Raw genomic sequence first — 15,555 nt, forward strand, 5'->3', positions numbered from 1 at the left:
AACTTTTCTCTCACTAGTTTTGCATATAAAACTTGAAAATCCTTGATACAAGATTTTTGATAAAACTTGGCAATTCCTAATTTCGTCATATGACCTGCGTACAGCGTAGTTCTTCTTATCTTAATAACTTTTATTTATTGACCTAAAATCATAATCTTAAAAAAAAAAAAAAAAATCTCTAAAATAAATATAATATATTTTAATTATAAATAATATCTTTTAAAATCTAAATAGTATCTTTTATTTGAATTCAAAAATTATATAAAATGTGGAATATAATTTTGTATCGGTTATAGTATAAGTAATATAAATTTTAGGAACAATACATGATCCATATGGGCACCCTTATGGCGAACGCTATAGTGCAACCACACCCCATCAAGCAGCCTGATATGATCGGACTTCTGCTCAATCGATCTAGTTTAGTGAGAAGATACTGAGTGGCAAAAATCCGATGCCACAACTTGAAAAGGTGGATCTTATTGATGCCAAGCTTTTTAGGGTTTAGTATGAGGGAAACAATCGTTTGAAACCATGTTGCTTCCAGGATGACAAAGTAGTGCGATTGCTACGTGCACCATGGCAAGACGTTGTTCTAGTAAAACTCATCAAATCAAAGTTAGATTGAGTAACATAATAAATAAAATTTAAAAAAATTCAAAACTCATATACAAATAAGTAGTAATAAAATAACCTTTACTTAGTCCAACCAACAAACAATAGACAGAATAAAAAAAATTAAAATATAGTTAATAACTCACGCATCGCATTGTTGTGTGATGAATAAATAACAACCACGCTGTTGTAAGATGAGAATACAGATGATGAATCATAGGAATGGCAATGAGATCTCGTGGGGACGGGGAGTAAAGTATCCGTACCCATCTCATAAGTTAAAAATTTACCTCATACCTGTTAAGGTATCTGTTAAGTAGGTACCTATAAATTTTTTAAATATTTGCAGGTATTTATGGATACTTGTGAATTTTTTTAAAAATTAAAAAAAATTTATAAATAATTTTAAACTTATATTTTATGTTAAGTATATTGAAATATTAAAGATAAACAATTGATATTAATTTTTGAACTTGCAATTAATGATAATTTTTTTGAAATATTAAAAATAATATAAAAATATATAAGATAAAAAAATATGAATATTTAGTTAATATTATATAGCAGGTATTCGAGAGTATGGATACTACCATATTCACCCCCGCCTCATTTATAAACGAATAAAAAAAATATATGTATCTGTTATCCACGAATATCCTTTTAGACTACCCATTTATTATTCGTGCCAAATTTTATCCATGGATACTTGTCGATACGGGTAATTTTGTCATCCCCAATGAACGATGACAAATGTTGAAGGTTATGTCATTGTACGGTGAGGAGATGATCAACACGCCACATCAGCAAGGTTGCACTGCAATTATTAGAGTACGTGATTGTAAGAGAGGAAAGATGACAACTGTTGTGTGGTGTGGTCAAAACTGTAAGTCAAAGGAGAGTGACGAATGGAGGAGACAGACGACGAGAGTAATGTTTTAAAAATTCACTCAAACCGACCAATACCAAGAACCAGTGTGGTCTAGTCAGTCCAAACCTTGAATTGGATCGATTATGCATTCGACCTGTTTCTAATCGGAATGAATCGGTCAATTTTTCGGTTCAACCAGTGAATCGATGGGTCAAACCGGTTCAAGCACAAAAAATAAATTGAAGGGACCACAAACGATAAAAATAACAATGGAAATTGAATCATACTCATGGAAGAGCAAATAACTGTACCTTATCAAACATAACAATGACCACTTGTTCTAATATATTTGTTTATACTATATGCAACTTAAATAACTTTTATAGTATATTATTAATTTTAAATTATATATTTAATAATATAATATCTATGTAGATATTACATATATTAATTTGTAATATCAATTGCAAGTATATTATATATGTACATATTATTTATATTTTAAATTTGTATATAGTTTAACATGTAATTTTTTTATGCATTTCTTTATACAAAGTAAAAATAAAGATAACTTTAAATAAGATGAAAATTAAAATTTAAAATAGGATATGAATTTATAAGTATTTTAACATGAATATTTTTTTTTTTAAATAACAAAATTCAATCAGTGATCCATCGATTCAATCTTTGACTCACTAACCCAGTATCCTAACCAGTTTGATAACCGGTCCGACTTAAAACTATGGAAAAGAGCCACGAATGTCATGTTGCTAAAAAAAAACGCATTGACCCAGTTGGATCATCCACCAAGTCAATTCGGGTTGCACCGGGGTAAAAGTATCTCCGACACATTGGCCAACTTGGAGCGATTAAATGATCAATTTGAATTTATTAGCATTTCATAGAAAAAAAATCAAAGATTGTATGTTGTATTGGATTCTTAAAAAAAATGCCCTTCAATAACAAGGTCAAATCAAAGAAATTTATAAACAATAAACTACGGTAACATCTAAAACTCTTGATTGCATGTTGTATTAGATTCTTAAAAGATAAATTTGTAGTAAATTTATGTTGATTCAATGTTTTAATTTTATAACTTAGCTTCTCTTTCTAGATAAATATTCTTATTTTATATATAATAGAAGAATATTATTTTAATCACGTATTTTTTACTAGTACATTTTTATGTATAGTATCTTTTTTTAAAAGGAAATATATATTAATTCATTTGGCCTTTTGTATGAAAAAATATAACCTCTCTAATCAATTTTATAAATAATAATAAAATTATAGGTTGGAGTTGTAACATCCCAAATTTTATTCAATATTAATATTAAAAGGGTTATTTTTTTATGTATGGGATTATTAAAAGTTAAAAAAAAAATGTGAAAAATATTTTATAATATTATTTTGATGAATAATAATCTTCAATCAGAATTCAAATCAAATCCTAACATGGCCTCTTCTAAGTGCAGTAGCAATGTGAATGCAATTGGCAAAGCAATAATTGTGAATGTATAGCAATTGGCAATTATGTGCGTAGGAAATGTGATACGTGGCAAAGCAATTATATAGCAATCATATAGCTTTAGCGTAAGCAATTACGTAAGGGGATAAGATACAATTGTGTAGTAAGTGAGATTTCATTTCCTATAAATAGGCTCCCATTAAGACATGCAGCAACGGGAAAAATTGAAGAGAACGTATGATAATAAAAATCTGATAAGTGTGTATTTCTAGGTAAGGGGAGGAGAACTTTATCTCTTTAAAATTTTATATACTACTATGTTTATTTATTTATGTTATTTTAGTGGGGTGTCCCTAACCTCACTATATTTATATATTTATTCAGTGAGGTGCTTCTAACTTCACTATATTTATATATTTATTCAGTGAGGTGCTTCTAACTTCACTATATTTATATATTTATTCAGTGAGGTGTTCTTAACCTCATTTAACTACTTAACTTTTAATTACAATGTTTATTTATGTTATTGTTATATTTATTCAGTGAGGTGTTCCTAGCCTCATCTAACTACTTAACTTTTAATTATTATGTTTATTTATTTATGTTATTTTTATTATTTAGTGGGGTGTTTCTAACCTCATATATTTGTTTAACCTTTAATTACTATTACTTATTCTATGATTATTCTTATCCATGATAATTATTAATATATTCACATTTTATATTGTTTAATTATTTTATAATAATTCTCATTGTCATTTAATTAATTAGTGCTCTTAATATATTTTATTTAAATTTGTGTTATTTAATTAAAGCTTAAATAATGATAAATTCTTAAATCTATTTTGAGTAATTTTTTATGATTAATATAATTTGTTAAAATGTTTTTGACTCATTTTAAAGATAAATAATACTCTATGGCCATAGACGATAAAGTTTGAATTATTTGTAGCTGGAGGTTTAACCTTGGGGATTTAAATGAGTAAGAAATGAAGGTGAAATATCCTTTTGTTGGTTGCTGTTATAATGATGCTCATTTATCCTGACTAGTCACTACAAGTATAATTCAAATTTTATTGTATCACCAAAAACTAATATTTGATCGGTATATATATTTATATTTAATTTTGTTTATAAATAATTCTGTTTATTCTTTTGAATTATTTTATTTATTGGATATCGTTCTTACTCCTTTCTTTTCTTTGTTTTTTTTTAAATTAAATATATTATAAAATAGATGGATCAACTTGAGATTCCAGATCATTTTGCTGTTGTTGTTATTGCTGTCCTACTTGGAAGGAAATCGGAATATGGAGGCTATTTGATGGATTTGTTATAACTTTACTTGTCAATCATATTATTTTAATTGAAATTTTCTTTCCATTATGAATATAAATATTGTATTGAAAGGGTAAGGAAGAGGAATAATGTGTAAATTAATACGTTATTCTAAATATTTTAGAACGATATGTCATGTATTAAATTCACAAAATAATCTTTTCTTTACTTTCATTTTTATTAAATAAATATATAGATATTGTTAATGATATAATTGCAGAAATATTTTAAAATTTTATAATTTTTATTATATAAATTGGGTATTAGAATTTGGGCGTTACAGGAGTAATAACGTATATTAAAGTATTTCAATTGAGATTTTAAAAAAAATGTGGGTGTGTTGAAGGTGGATCAAGTTGTCAACCCACCAACTCATTAAAGTGAGTCAACCCACCAACCTGCCAACTCATCGCTATGTGAAATGAGTTAGATTTTTCAATCCTTTTTTTGCGGGCCAATCTGATCTATTCATTTTTTTATGGGTCAACCCGCTCTTTGTTTTAGGTAGTTGACCTACTTTGTCATTTCTATTCCTTTGGTAGGAATGTGTGTGTAGCTTTATGTTTATGAATTTGAAAATATGATAGTGTGAAGTGTTGGTTGAGTGAGTTGGCATATGAAAGAATGTTTGAGAGAAACTATGGAGTGTGAGTGTGAGAGAATGGAAGTCTTGTGTGCCTGTGTTTGCTGAATGAATGTAGATGGAAAATGGAATGTAAATGAGGTCGATCGTTTATCGGTTTTGCTAAATGAGAGTGTAATTCTTTCGTTTGCATCTCAATCTCCACATTACTTCTGTAACATCTCTCAGATTTGACCACTTAGTGGCTCTACTCAACAACACTTCACACAATTTCTCGTTGGTTAAAATCCTTCATCGGTCAGAACCCTCCAGTCTCCTACATTGCTTTTGTAACACCCCTTAGATTTGACCTTTCAATAGCTCCACTCACTAGCACTTCGCACGATAACACTTCACACAACTCCTCATTGTTCAAAACCTTGTATCGGTTAGAACCCTCCGTGAATAATCGTTTTTGAGATGTTCGGTTGCTTTTAGGATCAACGATTGACCCCACAAACCAATACAAGACTTTTCAATATGTTTTGTCCTCACTTGCACACTTTCTGGAAAACTTCCCAAAAGGTCACTCATTCCTAAATTACTCTAAGTCAAGAATGGTTAACTATGGAGTTCTTATTGAATAACCTATCAAAAAGTAGATGCATCTTGTTAGTATAGGTAGTACAAATTATTTCTTTTAAGTCATCTTCAACTATACAATTTTACACTTGTACAATTTCTGGACTCCTTTCATTTTAGTGTATCCGAACTGTTACAACTTTTGTGTATATTTCTCCTAATCCTTAATACTATTTCTTTTCATAATAAATAAAGTGAATGAGCGAAATCACAAAAATGATGTTATACAAATTATTGTAAAATTTATGTTATATATATAACATTATTCTTTTTTTTTTTCAATATGAAGAAAAAAGCAGGATGGATGTCCAGAGACTCTGATCCATCAATACAATTTTTTTATCCGTATTGGATACGTAACCAATATGAATACATTCAAAGATTCAAGATGTGTCCCAAGAGTACTCATAATAATTTTATTTAAAATAAATAAATCAAAATTTCCAATACTATGCTATATACATATATTTCTGGTACAAATAAGATTAATTTGCCTATACGTTCAACCTCACACAGTACTCTCCTGGATAAGATTATCTAATAGTTATAAAAAAAATAACTAAAAACATATTTAATCATAAAATAAAATATTTATTTTTATAATCACTAATTTATTTTAAAAAATATTTTCTAAATGAATTAATTAGAATTATGGAAGTACTGTTGCGTCTCTTTTGCAGCTTCTACAACTTGTATACTGTGAAGTTGAAGTCATAGGGGAATTTACCACCTATTTTCTAGAACATGCTAAAAGTGAAATGGAGGAATCAAAACTCAGAAGTACTATATAAAGCTAATGGGGTTGAGTACTGATTTATTTTGCACCCAGGCTTCTTCATGGGTTCTTTAATTTGGTTGCCATCACAAGGCCACTTGCAACAATTGGCATTTTTTGTCTATTTGTTTTTCAGCTTCACCTTTTTCAGATAAAAGTTTTTATAGCAGTTATGGTAAGAGAAATTTATAAATTAATTTATACATAAATTAATTTTAATTTATGAAAATATTAATTATTTTATTTATTCTCCTAATATATATATATATATATATATATATATATATATATTCTTGTAAATACTTATGAAAAAGATTATCCCAAACCGTATTTGTCTCGGTTGTATGGTATCTCTATTGTGAGGGGTTTTCAAGGATTTTCATAGGATTGATTATGTTTCGATGGGTATCATGTTAACGCGAAGCCGATGGCACTTTTATTTTAAGATTAGGGGTGGTTTCTTGTAAAAAAAAAAAAATTAATCTTTGGCTGGGCACACCATATACTTCTATAGCCACGCTTAATTATTTTAATAGAAAGTGTATCTGTTTACATGTACACTAGTAATATGCTCATTCGTGATTAATTAATCCTTAATATTCACTTATATTAATCTTGGATGTACTTTTAGGTCTTATTAATGTAGGATTTCTTGGTCCGTTCGGTGACCGAGAATGAGGAGTCACTCTTTAATGAATTAGTCTAGGTTAGAACGGGTTAACAAGGGTCATCATTATTTTTTTACTAACTTGTGTTCTACTATGACTATCTCGACCCGTTTAGTCATTGACAAGACCGGGAGCAGATGTGAACATTTTCACCTTTTGAAAATGTTCAATCAAAATATATAATATAATTAACATGTTTACGAAAAACACGACGATCAAAATTATTGAGAGAGCATCATAAAATTATTTTATACTTTTCCATTTTTGGCTCTTGATTCCGCCGAAAGCTATTTGTGTCTTTGAGTAAGAGGACAGGTTAATGTTAAATATTGAATTGGTTGTAAATATATTTTTTTTTTTTTTAAAGTTCATGTTGATAAGAAAAAATAATAATATTTTGAAGAGTGTTGATTTTCCCAGAAGATTTGCATGCCTTATCCAAAATAATATTGTATTAGTTGGTTGTAAATATTACTTTTTAAAAAAAAAGTTCATGTTGATAAGAAAAAAAAATGTTTTAAAGAGTATTGATTTTCCCAGAAGATTTGCATGCCTTATCCAAAATCAACTTGTTTATCTTATGCTCGTTTAATTACTTATTATTTTAATTGCAATTCACACGACCCAATGAACAGATATGTGTCCAAGCATGTATTTATAGTCCCAACAAAACACTCTTATTTGGCACAAAATCGCATACAAAACAAAGCCTTTTTCCTTAGAAGAAACCTGTTGAAAGGTAGTAATTAAGATGGCACTTGCAGCTTCCACCCAGATTGAAGTACCTGACATCGCACGACCTCGGGCAGATTTTCCTCCAAACATTTGGGAGGATATTTTCCTTCAATATGATTCAGAATCTTTGGTATTACTCTGATAACCATGCATCCATATTTTACACTATCAATTCATATCAAATTATTGGTACAAGATTTCAAAGTAATAACTGTAATCGAATAATTAATTGATAAGTTCATAAAGAATCCGTAGTTAATCGAATAATCGCGTAAAATAATTTTACAGTCTTAGTGAATAGTCAATTTTCTCATATTTTATGTTTACGCGCATTCACATAGGTATTATGACTTTGTTTGAATTTTAGTATAAAATATTGTATTGTTTTAATCTTGAATCACTACACCAAAGTTGAGTTTTTGTGGCAATTATTTTATCTTTTAGGGGTCATATAAATGATCATTATTATTTTTACCAGCAATTATATAATGGCTGGTATATCCAAAGTCGCTAATTCTATTACCGGCAATTATATTAAATGCTGGTAAAAATTCACTTAATTGTTGGAAAAACTTAAATTTTTTAGTGACAATTCTAGTGGCTATTTTAAAGGCCATAAAAATTATTTTATAAAAGTGTTTCTTTCCCACTCCTTTTGCGGCTTTTATTTATTGCCAATGAAACCTTAAATCATTTTCTTTTCTAGATTGGCTTGCAGGAGGCAGTTGACAAAGTGAGCCATATCAGATTCACATACATGTACTTCACAATTATATCAATCATAGGCAAGACAATATATAGCTGATGGTAAACTTCAAGTTGTGACATTATCTGTATTACAACTATCGATCATTCATTCAAAACCAATCAACTGATATAACCAAAATACTATTATTCACTATAAGTACAGCAGTATAACAAGGGACTCGAAAAAAAAAGGAGGAAAAGAGAAACACAAATGCATTTTCCAACTTCTACAATATTTAAGAGCCTCATCATTATAAGAAAGGTTTATCCAATGAAGTAATCCTCCAACATTTGCCTATCAAACAAAGTCTTTGCCGCTAGTTTTCGAGCATCTTCATCATTATTTTTCCTAAGAAGCTTTAGCAAGGAAGTGATGTCACCATCTTTAGTCATACTCTTTTGATTTGTCTCTGCTTATTAAAAAAGACAAAACTCATTATTAAATATAACAATAATCATGTATACATTTATCAACTTTTCATTTACAAAAACAACTTAGGATATTGTCTTTTAATGAGTAATACCTATTGGCTGAATTCCATCATCAACACAATCTATATTTTTCTTCTCTTCACAGGTTCTAAGGTCCACATTCTTAAAAATTTACACAAACATATAGTGTTAATAACATAACCTTAAATATAAATTTTCAAAGGAGAATAAAGTGAAAGAACCTTGAAAAGCTTTCCAAATCTTGCACACTTTGGAATGGTTGAAAACATCCTCTCATATGCATCTATAGTTGATGGAGAGCCACTTGAAGGAGTACCCAAATCAATTATCTTTTTAACAGGGGCATTTTTTTCAAAAGCTTTATCTAAATGGTTCTACATTCATATTGAACTTAATCAGGAGTTGCCTTAAACTTCAATCATATGAAAAATGTTGTAATTGAGCAAACTATAGAAACAACACTACACCTAATGTGGAATTCTAGTTAAAAAGACATAATTGCTAACATAATTTACAGGAAAATCAAGTTTATATTTACAGCAAAATTAAGCTCAAGAATCATGATAGCAATGAGGTGCAACTCATTTAGAGACATAATTTAAAAATATGAATCTGCAAACAACACTACCACTAAAGGTTTAGAAATATACAAAAATCTACGCATGAAGCAAAAGATAATGAATCTGCTAATGTTGAATTTACTGCTATTAATGTGAGACAACAATAAGTTGTAGATACAATGTTTTTAAATAATGCAGATTTATTTTTATAATTCACAATTTGAGTGATTAAATGAAGAAGTAAAATTGAAATGAAATGTGATAGAGAATGAAATAGTGGAGGTATAAGAAATAGGTCCAGAACACACAATGATACAGGTTCCAAAGTTTTAAACATAAGGAAATGGAGCATACCTCACGCTTGATTGAACCACTTGCCTCAAACATATTACTATAAGGAGTTGCAATTTTTTCAACTTTATATTCCTGCTCAAAACCATTATTAATACCTAGGACCTGATAAAAAACCAATAAAATAAATAACACATTTACATTTATAATATTACCTGTTCGAATGAACTCCCAAAGTTTAGAGCCAAAGGTAACTCTGTGGGAAAATGTTTATAAAACACTTGGGTCATGGAAGATAATTGCGATGCTAACTTATCTTGAATGTGTTTCATCAAATGCATCTCTTCATCTTGTTTTTCCTTTGACTTCTTTAACTCTCTCACCTCTTGCTCTAACTTTTGTATTATCCCATTAAATGTATTACTACCAAGAATATTTCCAATGGAAGATTTACTGCCCCATAGTTGAGAAGGTGTTGGACCAAGTCCTAAGCAACGAACACATTCACCAACTATCCAAACACAAGCTGCTTAATCACCAAGTGGCTCCGCTCTGGGAGCGTAACCACGGACACCGAGGCCACCATAGCCAATGCTGCCACCGCGTTGGTGAAGTTGCGCGGCCCTATCAGGTGCAGGCTCAGTAGGGACAGGATCATGACCTGGACGTTGGAAAATAGCACATGCCAGCATCCCCTTAGGGTTTGGGCGAGCATTGCATCGGACACTATGAGGAGCGCCCACTCCCTTATGGTGGTGCCGCCCACAGTGGAGGGAACCAGACCCAACTTGCCTGCCACGCGTCGCCGCACCAGAGTGTTGGGCTTCAGAGACAAAGAGGTAGGCGACGATGACGAAGGGAATGGAGAGGAGGAGGATGAGGCTGTAGAGGAGGCTATCGGCCTCGACGGCGACGAGCATGAAGTAGTAAAGGGGATGGCGTTGATTTCTGGAAGAGATGAAGTAGGGGAAGAGATGAAGTAGGGGAAGAGATGGTGTTGGAGCACCACAACATTTTGGAGAGCCCCTCTGAGACTGTTTGTGGATTTGGAACACTAACAATTAGGGTTTTCGTGAGTGTCGTGCAAATTTGCCTTCACTTCTACATCGGTTCTCCACAAAATCGATGTAAATATGCTTACATCTTCTATTTATTTACAAAATTGCCACCACATTTCTTATTTACATTGTTTCTATTGGAACCGATATAAATATAGCGATGTTAAATAGTATTTTTCTAGTAGTGTACTCAGAATCATATAAGGAATGCAACAAAATAGTCAAAAAGTAAAATAGAAAATGTTCATAAGGTGCTTGTTTCCATAAGCATACATTAGGCAAAGGATTAAGGGTCAATATGACTACCCAACATATATTCTCGCACCCTCAAGTGAGGTCTCTCACTCCCCCTTACCTTGATGAGTAGAAGTACGGTTCCCCAGTGACCTCCTCCTCATGCTTCTCTTGAGTCTTCAGAGCACAACGCGTAGAAAAAGAAGAAAGTGAGAAACGTGAAAATAACTCTCGGCAACCTCCTTTCCTAAAAATAATAAAAATAAATAATAATAATAATAATAATAATAATAACAATAATAATAATATTTAGCAAAAGATCATTACGTCCCTCCTTTTATTCTCACAAAATAATAAAAATAATTAAACATATCTCCTCCTTTTAATAAATAACATAAATATAATTCTTAATAAAAATATATTTTCATAAAAATAGTCTTATAAAAAATAATCTAAATATTAATTAAAAATATATCTATTCCCGGCCCGTAGTATAATTCACCATGCATTAGATCTATCAATTACAAAGTACTAGATAATTCCCCGAAATCCAAGATTTACCTAAGTTATGTGTCATAAAAAATGTAGAAAGTGGTGTTCTGCATCCATTATTGGCACCTCGTCTAAATTAACCCTTTTAGCATAAAATAAATAAATCACGACAAAACAAAATATTATTTAAAACAAAGTTAAGATCACCAAATCATAACTTAATTATATGCCTCTTTTAAAATTATAGGATCAATAAAATGTCATCTGTAAATTAATTTACGTAATAAAAAAATATATCATACAAATTATTTTAAATATATTTAGAATTATATACTATCTCAAACTCGTGTCCCTTTTAAAATAGACAAGAATTCACAGAGCCTAATTCACTCCTTAATTTAAATTAAATTTAATTATATTTTTATCTCTTAAGTATATAATAATTATACGATTTTAATCTTACAAATTTTAATTAAATAATTTTAGTTTTTTTAAATATTGTAATCGTAAATTTTGGTCCCTCAATTTTTAATTGAAAAATTTTAATTGTTAAAGTATCAAAATTAAATGATTTTAGTCTTTCAAACATTATTATCATATAAATTATTTTTACCTATTTAAGTTACTGGTATTAATATATATATATATATATATATATATATATATATCATTTAATATAATAAATGAAAAATATAATATATGTAATTTAAATAAGTTAAAAATTATATAAAAAATTATACAATCGTGATAGGAATTAAAATGTATAATTAAGATTTTAAATTAAGAGACAAAATATAATAATTGTGTGTTCGGCCGCGTGCTTATCATATCCGATCCAAATTTTCATTAAAAAAATCGCAAGTCCGGAAGAGATGACACAAAACCAAGTGCGTGCTGAATGAAAGTTGAAAAAGATAACATTTATTATATATACAAATAAGAAAAGAAAAGAAAAGAATTAATATACATGATAAATAAAAGACAAAACATGCACATAAAAACATGAATGAAAAATAAAATATTTTATTTTTTATTGTTTACTTTATTTTATTATAGTAGTATATTTTATTATTATTATGCTATCTCTATCTATATGATAGGAAACCAAATAATTAGGGTTTTTTTTCCAAACAATATTTTTATTTTTTAGTTTTATTATAGTAGCATATTTTAGTTTTATTATGTGTTTTTTTTATTAAGCAAGCCGCATTAAAATTATATGTTTAAAACTACAACATTAACTAATAATACTTGTCATATTTCTAGTAATAAGCATTATTAGTGTTATTTTTAAGATCTTAATTTCAAAAGAATTTTTTAACCTCAATTAAATTTATTAGATCGGGAAATAGGTGATCAAGCAAAACATGTAACCTCCCACTTTTTCAAATAGATTAATAAAAGATTATTTAATTAATTAATTTAGGAATAAAATATTCTAAGTAATTTTTTAAATTCAAATATGTGAGGTTAATTAGTTGGACATTTTACTAATAGGTCACATGTAACATCCTATTTTATAAAATAATAATATTATTAAAATATTGTTACATTATGGTCAAAATTAATATTTATTTTTACATGTGGAAAACAATTTTATTATATTAATTTATTTAATTTAATGGGATAAGGGGAAATGGGCTAGGTTGACTCGGTTTAGTGAATTTTTAGGAGATGGGTTACGCAAAATTATCCTGACTTGTCTCATTTGACATTTTTAGAAGGGCTGAGAGGGAAGAGGAAGAAGTACTCAAATAAGGAGAAGTACTCATATAGTCTCAAACTGCATCAAATTGTTCAGATCATCACGTACAATAAGGTATGGGGAGGGAAATGAGCTAATATTCATGTGTGGGATTACAATAGAGGATGGGTAACAGGAGCAATCCCTAGATTTCTAAGATTTCCCAATTTTTGTTCTGATGTTGTAACCCACGATTCAATTAGGCTTTGTATTGGTTTAGGGTTGTGTTTCTTGTATTGTTTGTTAAAATTGATGATCTAAATGATAACTGAATTCACTGAAATGTCTCTATGGGTTAAGGTTTTTGAGTGATCTGATTATTGTTAATTGGTATGTAAATTCTTGAATTAAGACTATATAATGTGTTCTTGGGTAAAAATAAGTGTTTTTGACCAAATGGATTGATAAAATGATGTTTGTATATATGTTTGATTATAAATGTTGGTGATGGTTTGTCAATGCTAAGTTTCTGGAAAATGCATGCGTTGGGCGCTAGGCTTGAGTCCTTGGCATCGGGCTTGCATTCATACTGATGAATGTGAAGCCCAGATAGGGTTACATCAGGCGTGGGACGTATCACGCCAGACATGAATATGTTGTGTGCTCTAATTGGTTCATTAGCGCCAGGTGCAACATGAAAGAGTTATGTGCTCTCTATGCATGGTTCATTAGCGTTCAACGTAATTATAATTAGGTCGGGCATGAAAATTTTATGTGCTCTTTGTTGTGACTTAGAGTCGAACGCGGCCTAATGAAGCCCAAAGTAGGCTATGAATATGTTATATATATATTGATGACTTTTGATGATGGTTGTGAAGGGTATAATGTCTACTAGTAGGGGCAGATCCACGTTTTGGACTGTGGGGGCACTTACCCCCACTACTATTTGACACATACATAATTTTTTATTTTAAAAAATAAAAATATATTATAATAAAATAAATATATATTTAAATTATCATATGTATAAAATATAAATTCGGAGAAAATGTTTATTTATTTAATATCTGTTAAACTTTTAAAAGAGATTAATTCTTTTATGTAATAAAAAATACTCCAATAACGAATCAACTTTTTAAAAAAGTTTAATCATAATATATATATATATATATATATATATATATACATATATATATATATTAATACTCATATATATAATGTAATATATTAAAAAACTCAAATTTTGATAAAATAAAATTTGCAGTATATATGTTTACCTTTTGTGCTTTCTATTTATTGTATACGTTGATTAAAAAATTAAAATAAGAAAAATTGAAAGATTTATGTTCCATTTGGAATTTTTATTATAAAATATATTTTAAAATAAATTATCATCTAAAAATATATATTATATATTAAAAACATGTTTATATCATAAATAAATTAAACTTGATTTTTATAAAATTTAACATATTTATTTTTATATTTTTAATAGTATTAAATTATTATAAAGTATGTCTTTAGGATTATAGTTCTACCCAAACATTTAAAAAAATTGTCTATGATAGATAAATAAGTCATACTTAGGATAGATAAATAAGTCATACTTAGGATATATATTTTTAAAGAAAGTTAGGTTCAAACCTACTAAATTATAATAAAATCTAGTCAGACCTAATTTATTTTCATATATAATTATAATCGTAGATATAAAAGCTTGTAAAAAAATAGTTATCATATATATTTATGCCTTTAAAAGTTATACATAAAATTTTTAATACTACAAATATATAAATAAATATTTCCTCCACTATCTAAAATTTCTGGATCTGTCACTATCTACTGGTGACTATTGGAAGAATGATGTGCATTTAGATGTGTTGATGTACAAATGTGAGTGGATGTTGCTTGATATTTAATTGTGCATTGGCATGGATGGAGATGATGAATGGATGAGGTGACATGACATGAGCATTTGTGCACGTTGCATACACATTCTCCCTTGCCATAAGTGGTGATTAGCAGGGTGAATTTTATACACCGATCATAAGTGGTAATTAACAATGTGACACAGATCATAAGTGATGTAAACGATGTGATTAGGCGTGGCGGTGCCTGAGGAGATTGATGAGTCACAAAGCATGATGTGATATGAATTATAAGTGATAAGTGATTGTGTGTGGTAACTGTATTGAGTCTTGAATGTCATGCATCATTGGCATTTGTGTTTTGTCATGGGTACGATGCGATATACACCGCTAGAGAAGGTATCCTTGTGTAAATACTTGGGGATTATTCTTTGGCATAGCTTGGTTTGGGAAGTCTCAATCTTGCTCATTGTGTGCATGAGACGTATCTTACACAG

General features: G+C 29.1%; 2 long non-coding RNA genes across 2 annotated transcripts; both read left to right on the plus strand.

Moving 5' to 3' along the window:
• Positions 1–1,358: 1,358 nt before the first annotated feature.
• LOC109817454 (uncharacterized) lies at positions 1,359–4,463 on the plus strand. The gene is made up of 2 exons (XR_002241351.3): positions 1,359–3,223; positions 4,189–4,463. It is a non-coding gene; the product is annotated as an uncharacterized LOC109817454 (long non-coding RNA).
• A 3,155-nt stretch (positions 4,464–7,618) lies between these two features.
• LOC145952852 (uncharacterized) lies at positions 7,619–8,988 on the plus strand. The gene is made up of 2 exons (XR_014430339.1): positions 7,619–7,801; positions 8,378–8,988. It is a non-coding gene; the product is annotated as an uncharacterized LOC145952852 (long non-coding RNA).
• The last annotated feature ends 6,567 nt before the right edge of the window (positions 8,989–15,555 follow it).

The sequence above is a fragment of the Cajanus cajan genome, chromosome 10, assembly GCF_000230855.2.
Source record: "Cajanus cajan strain Asha chromosome 10, NIPB_CcT2T_4, whole genome shotgun sequence".
NCBI lineage: Eukaryota > Viridiplantae > Streptophyta > Magnoliopsida > Fabales > Fabaceae > Cajanus > Cajanus cajan.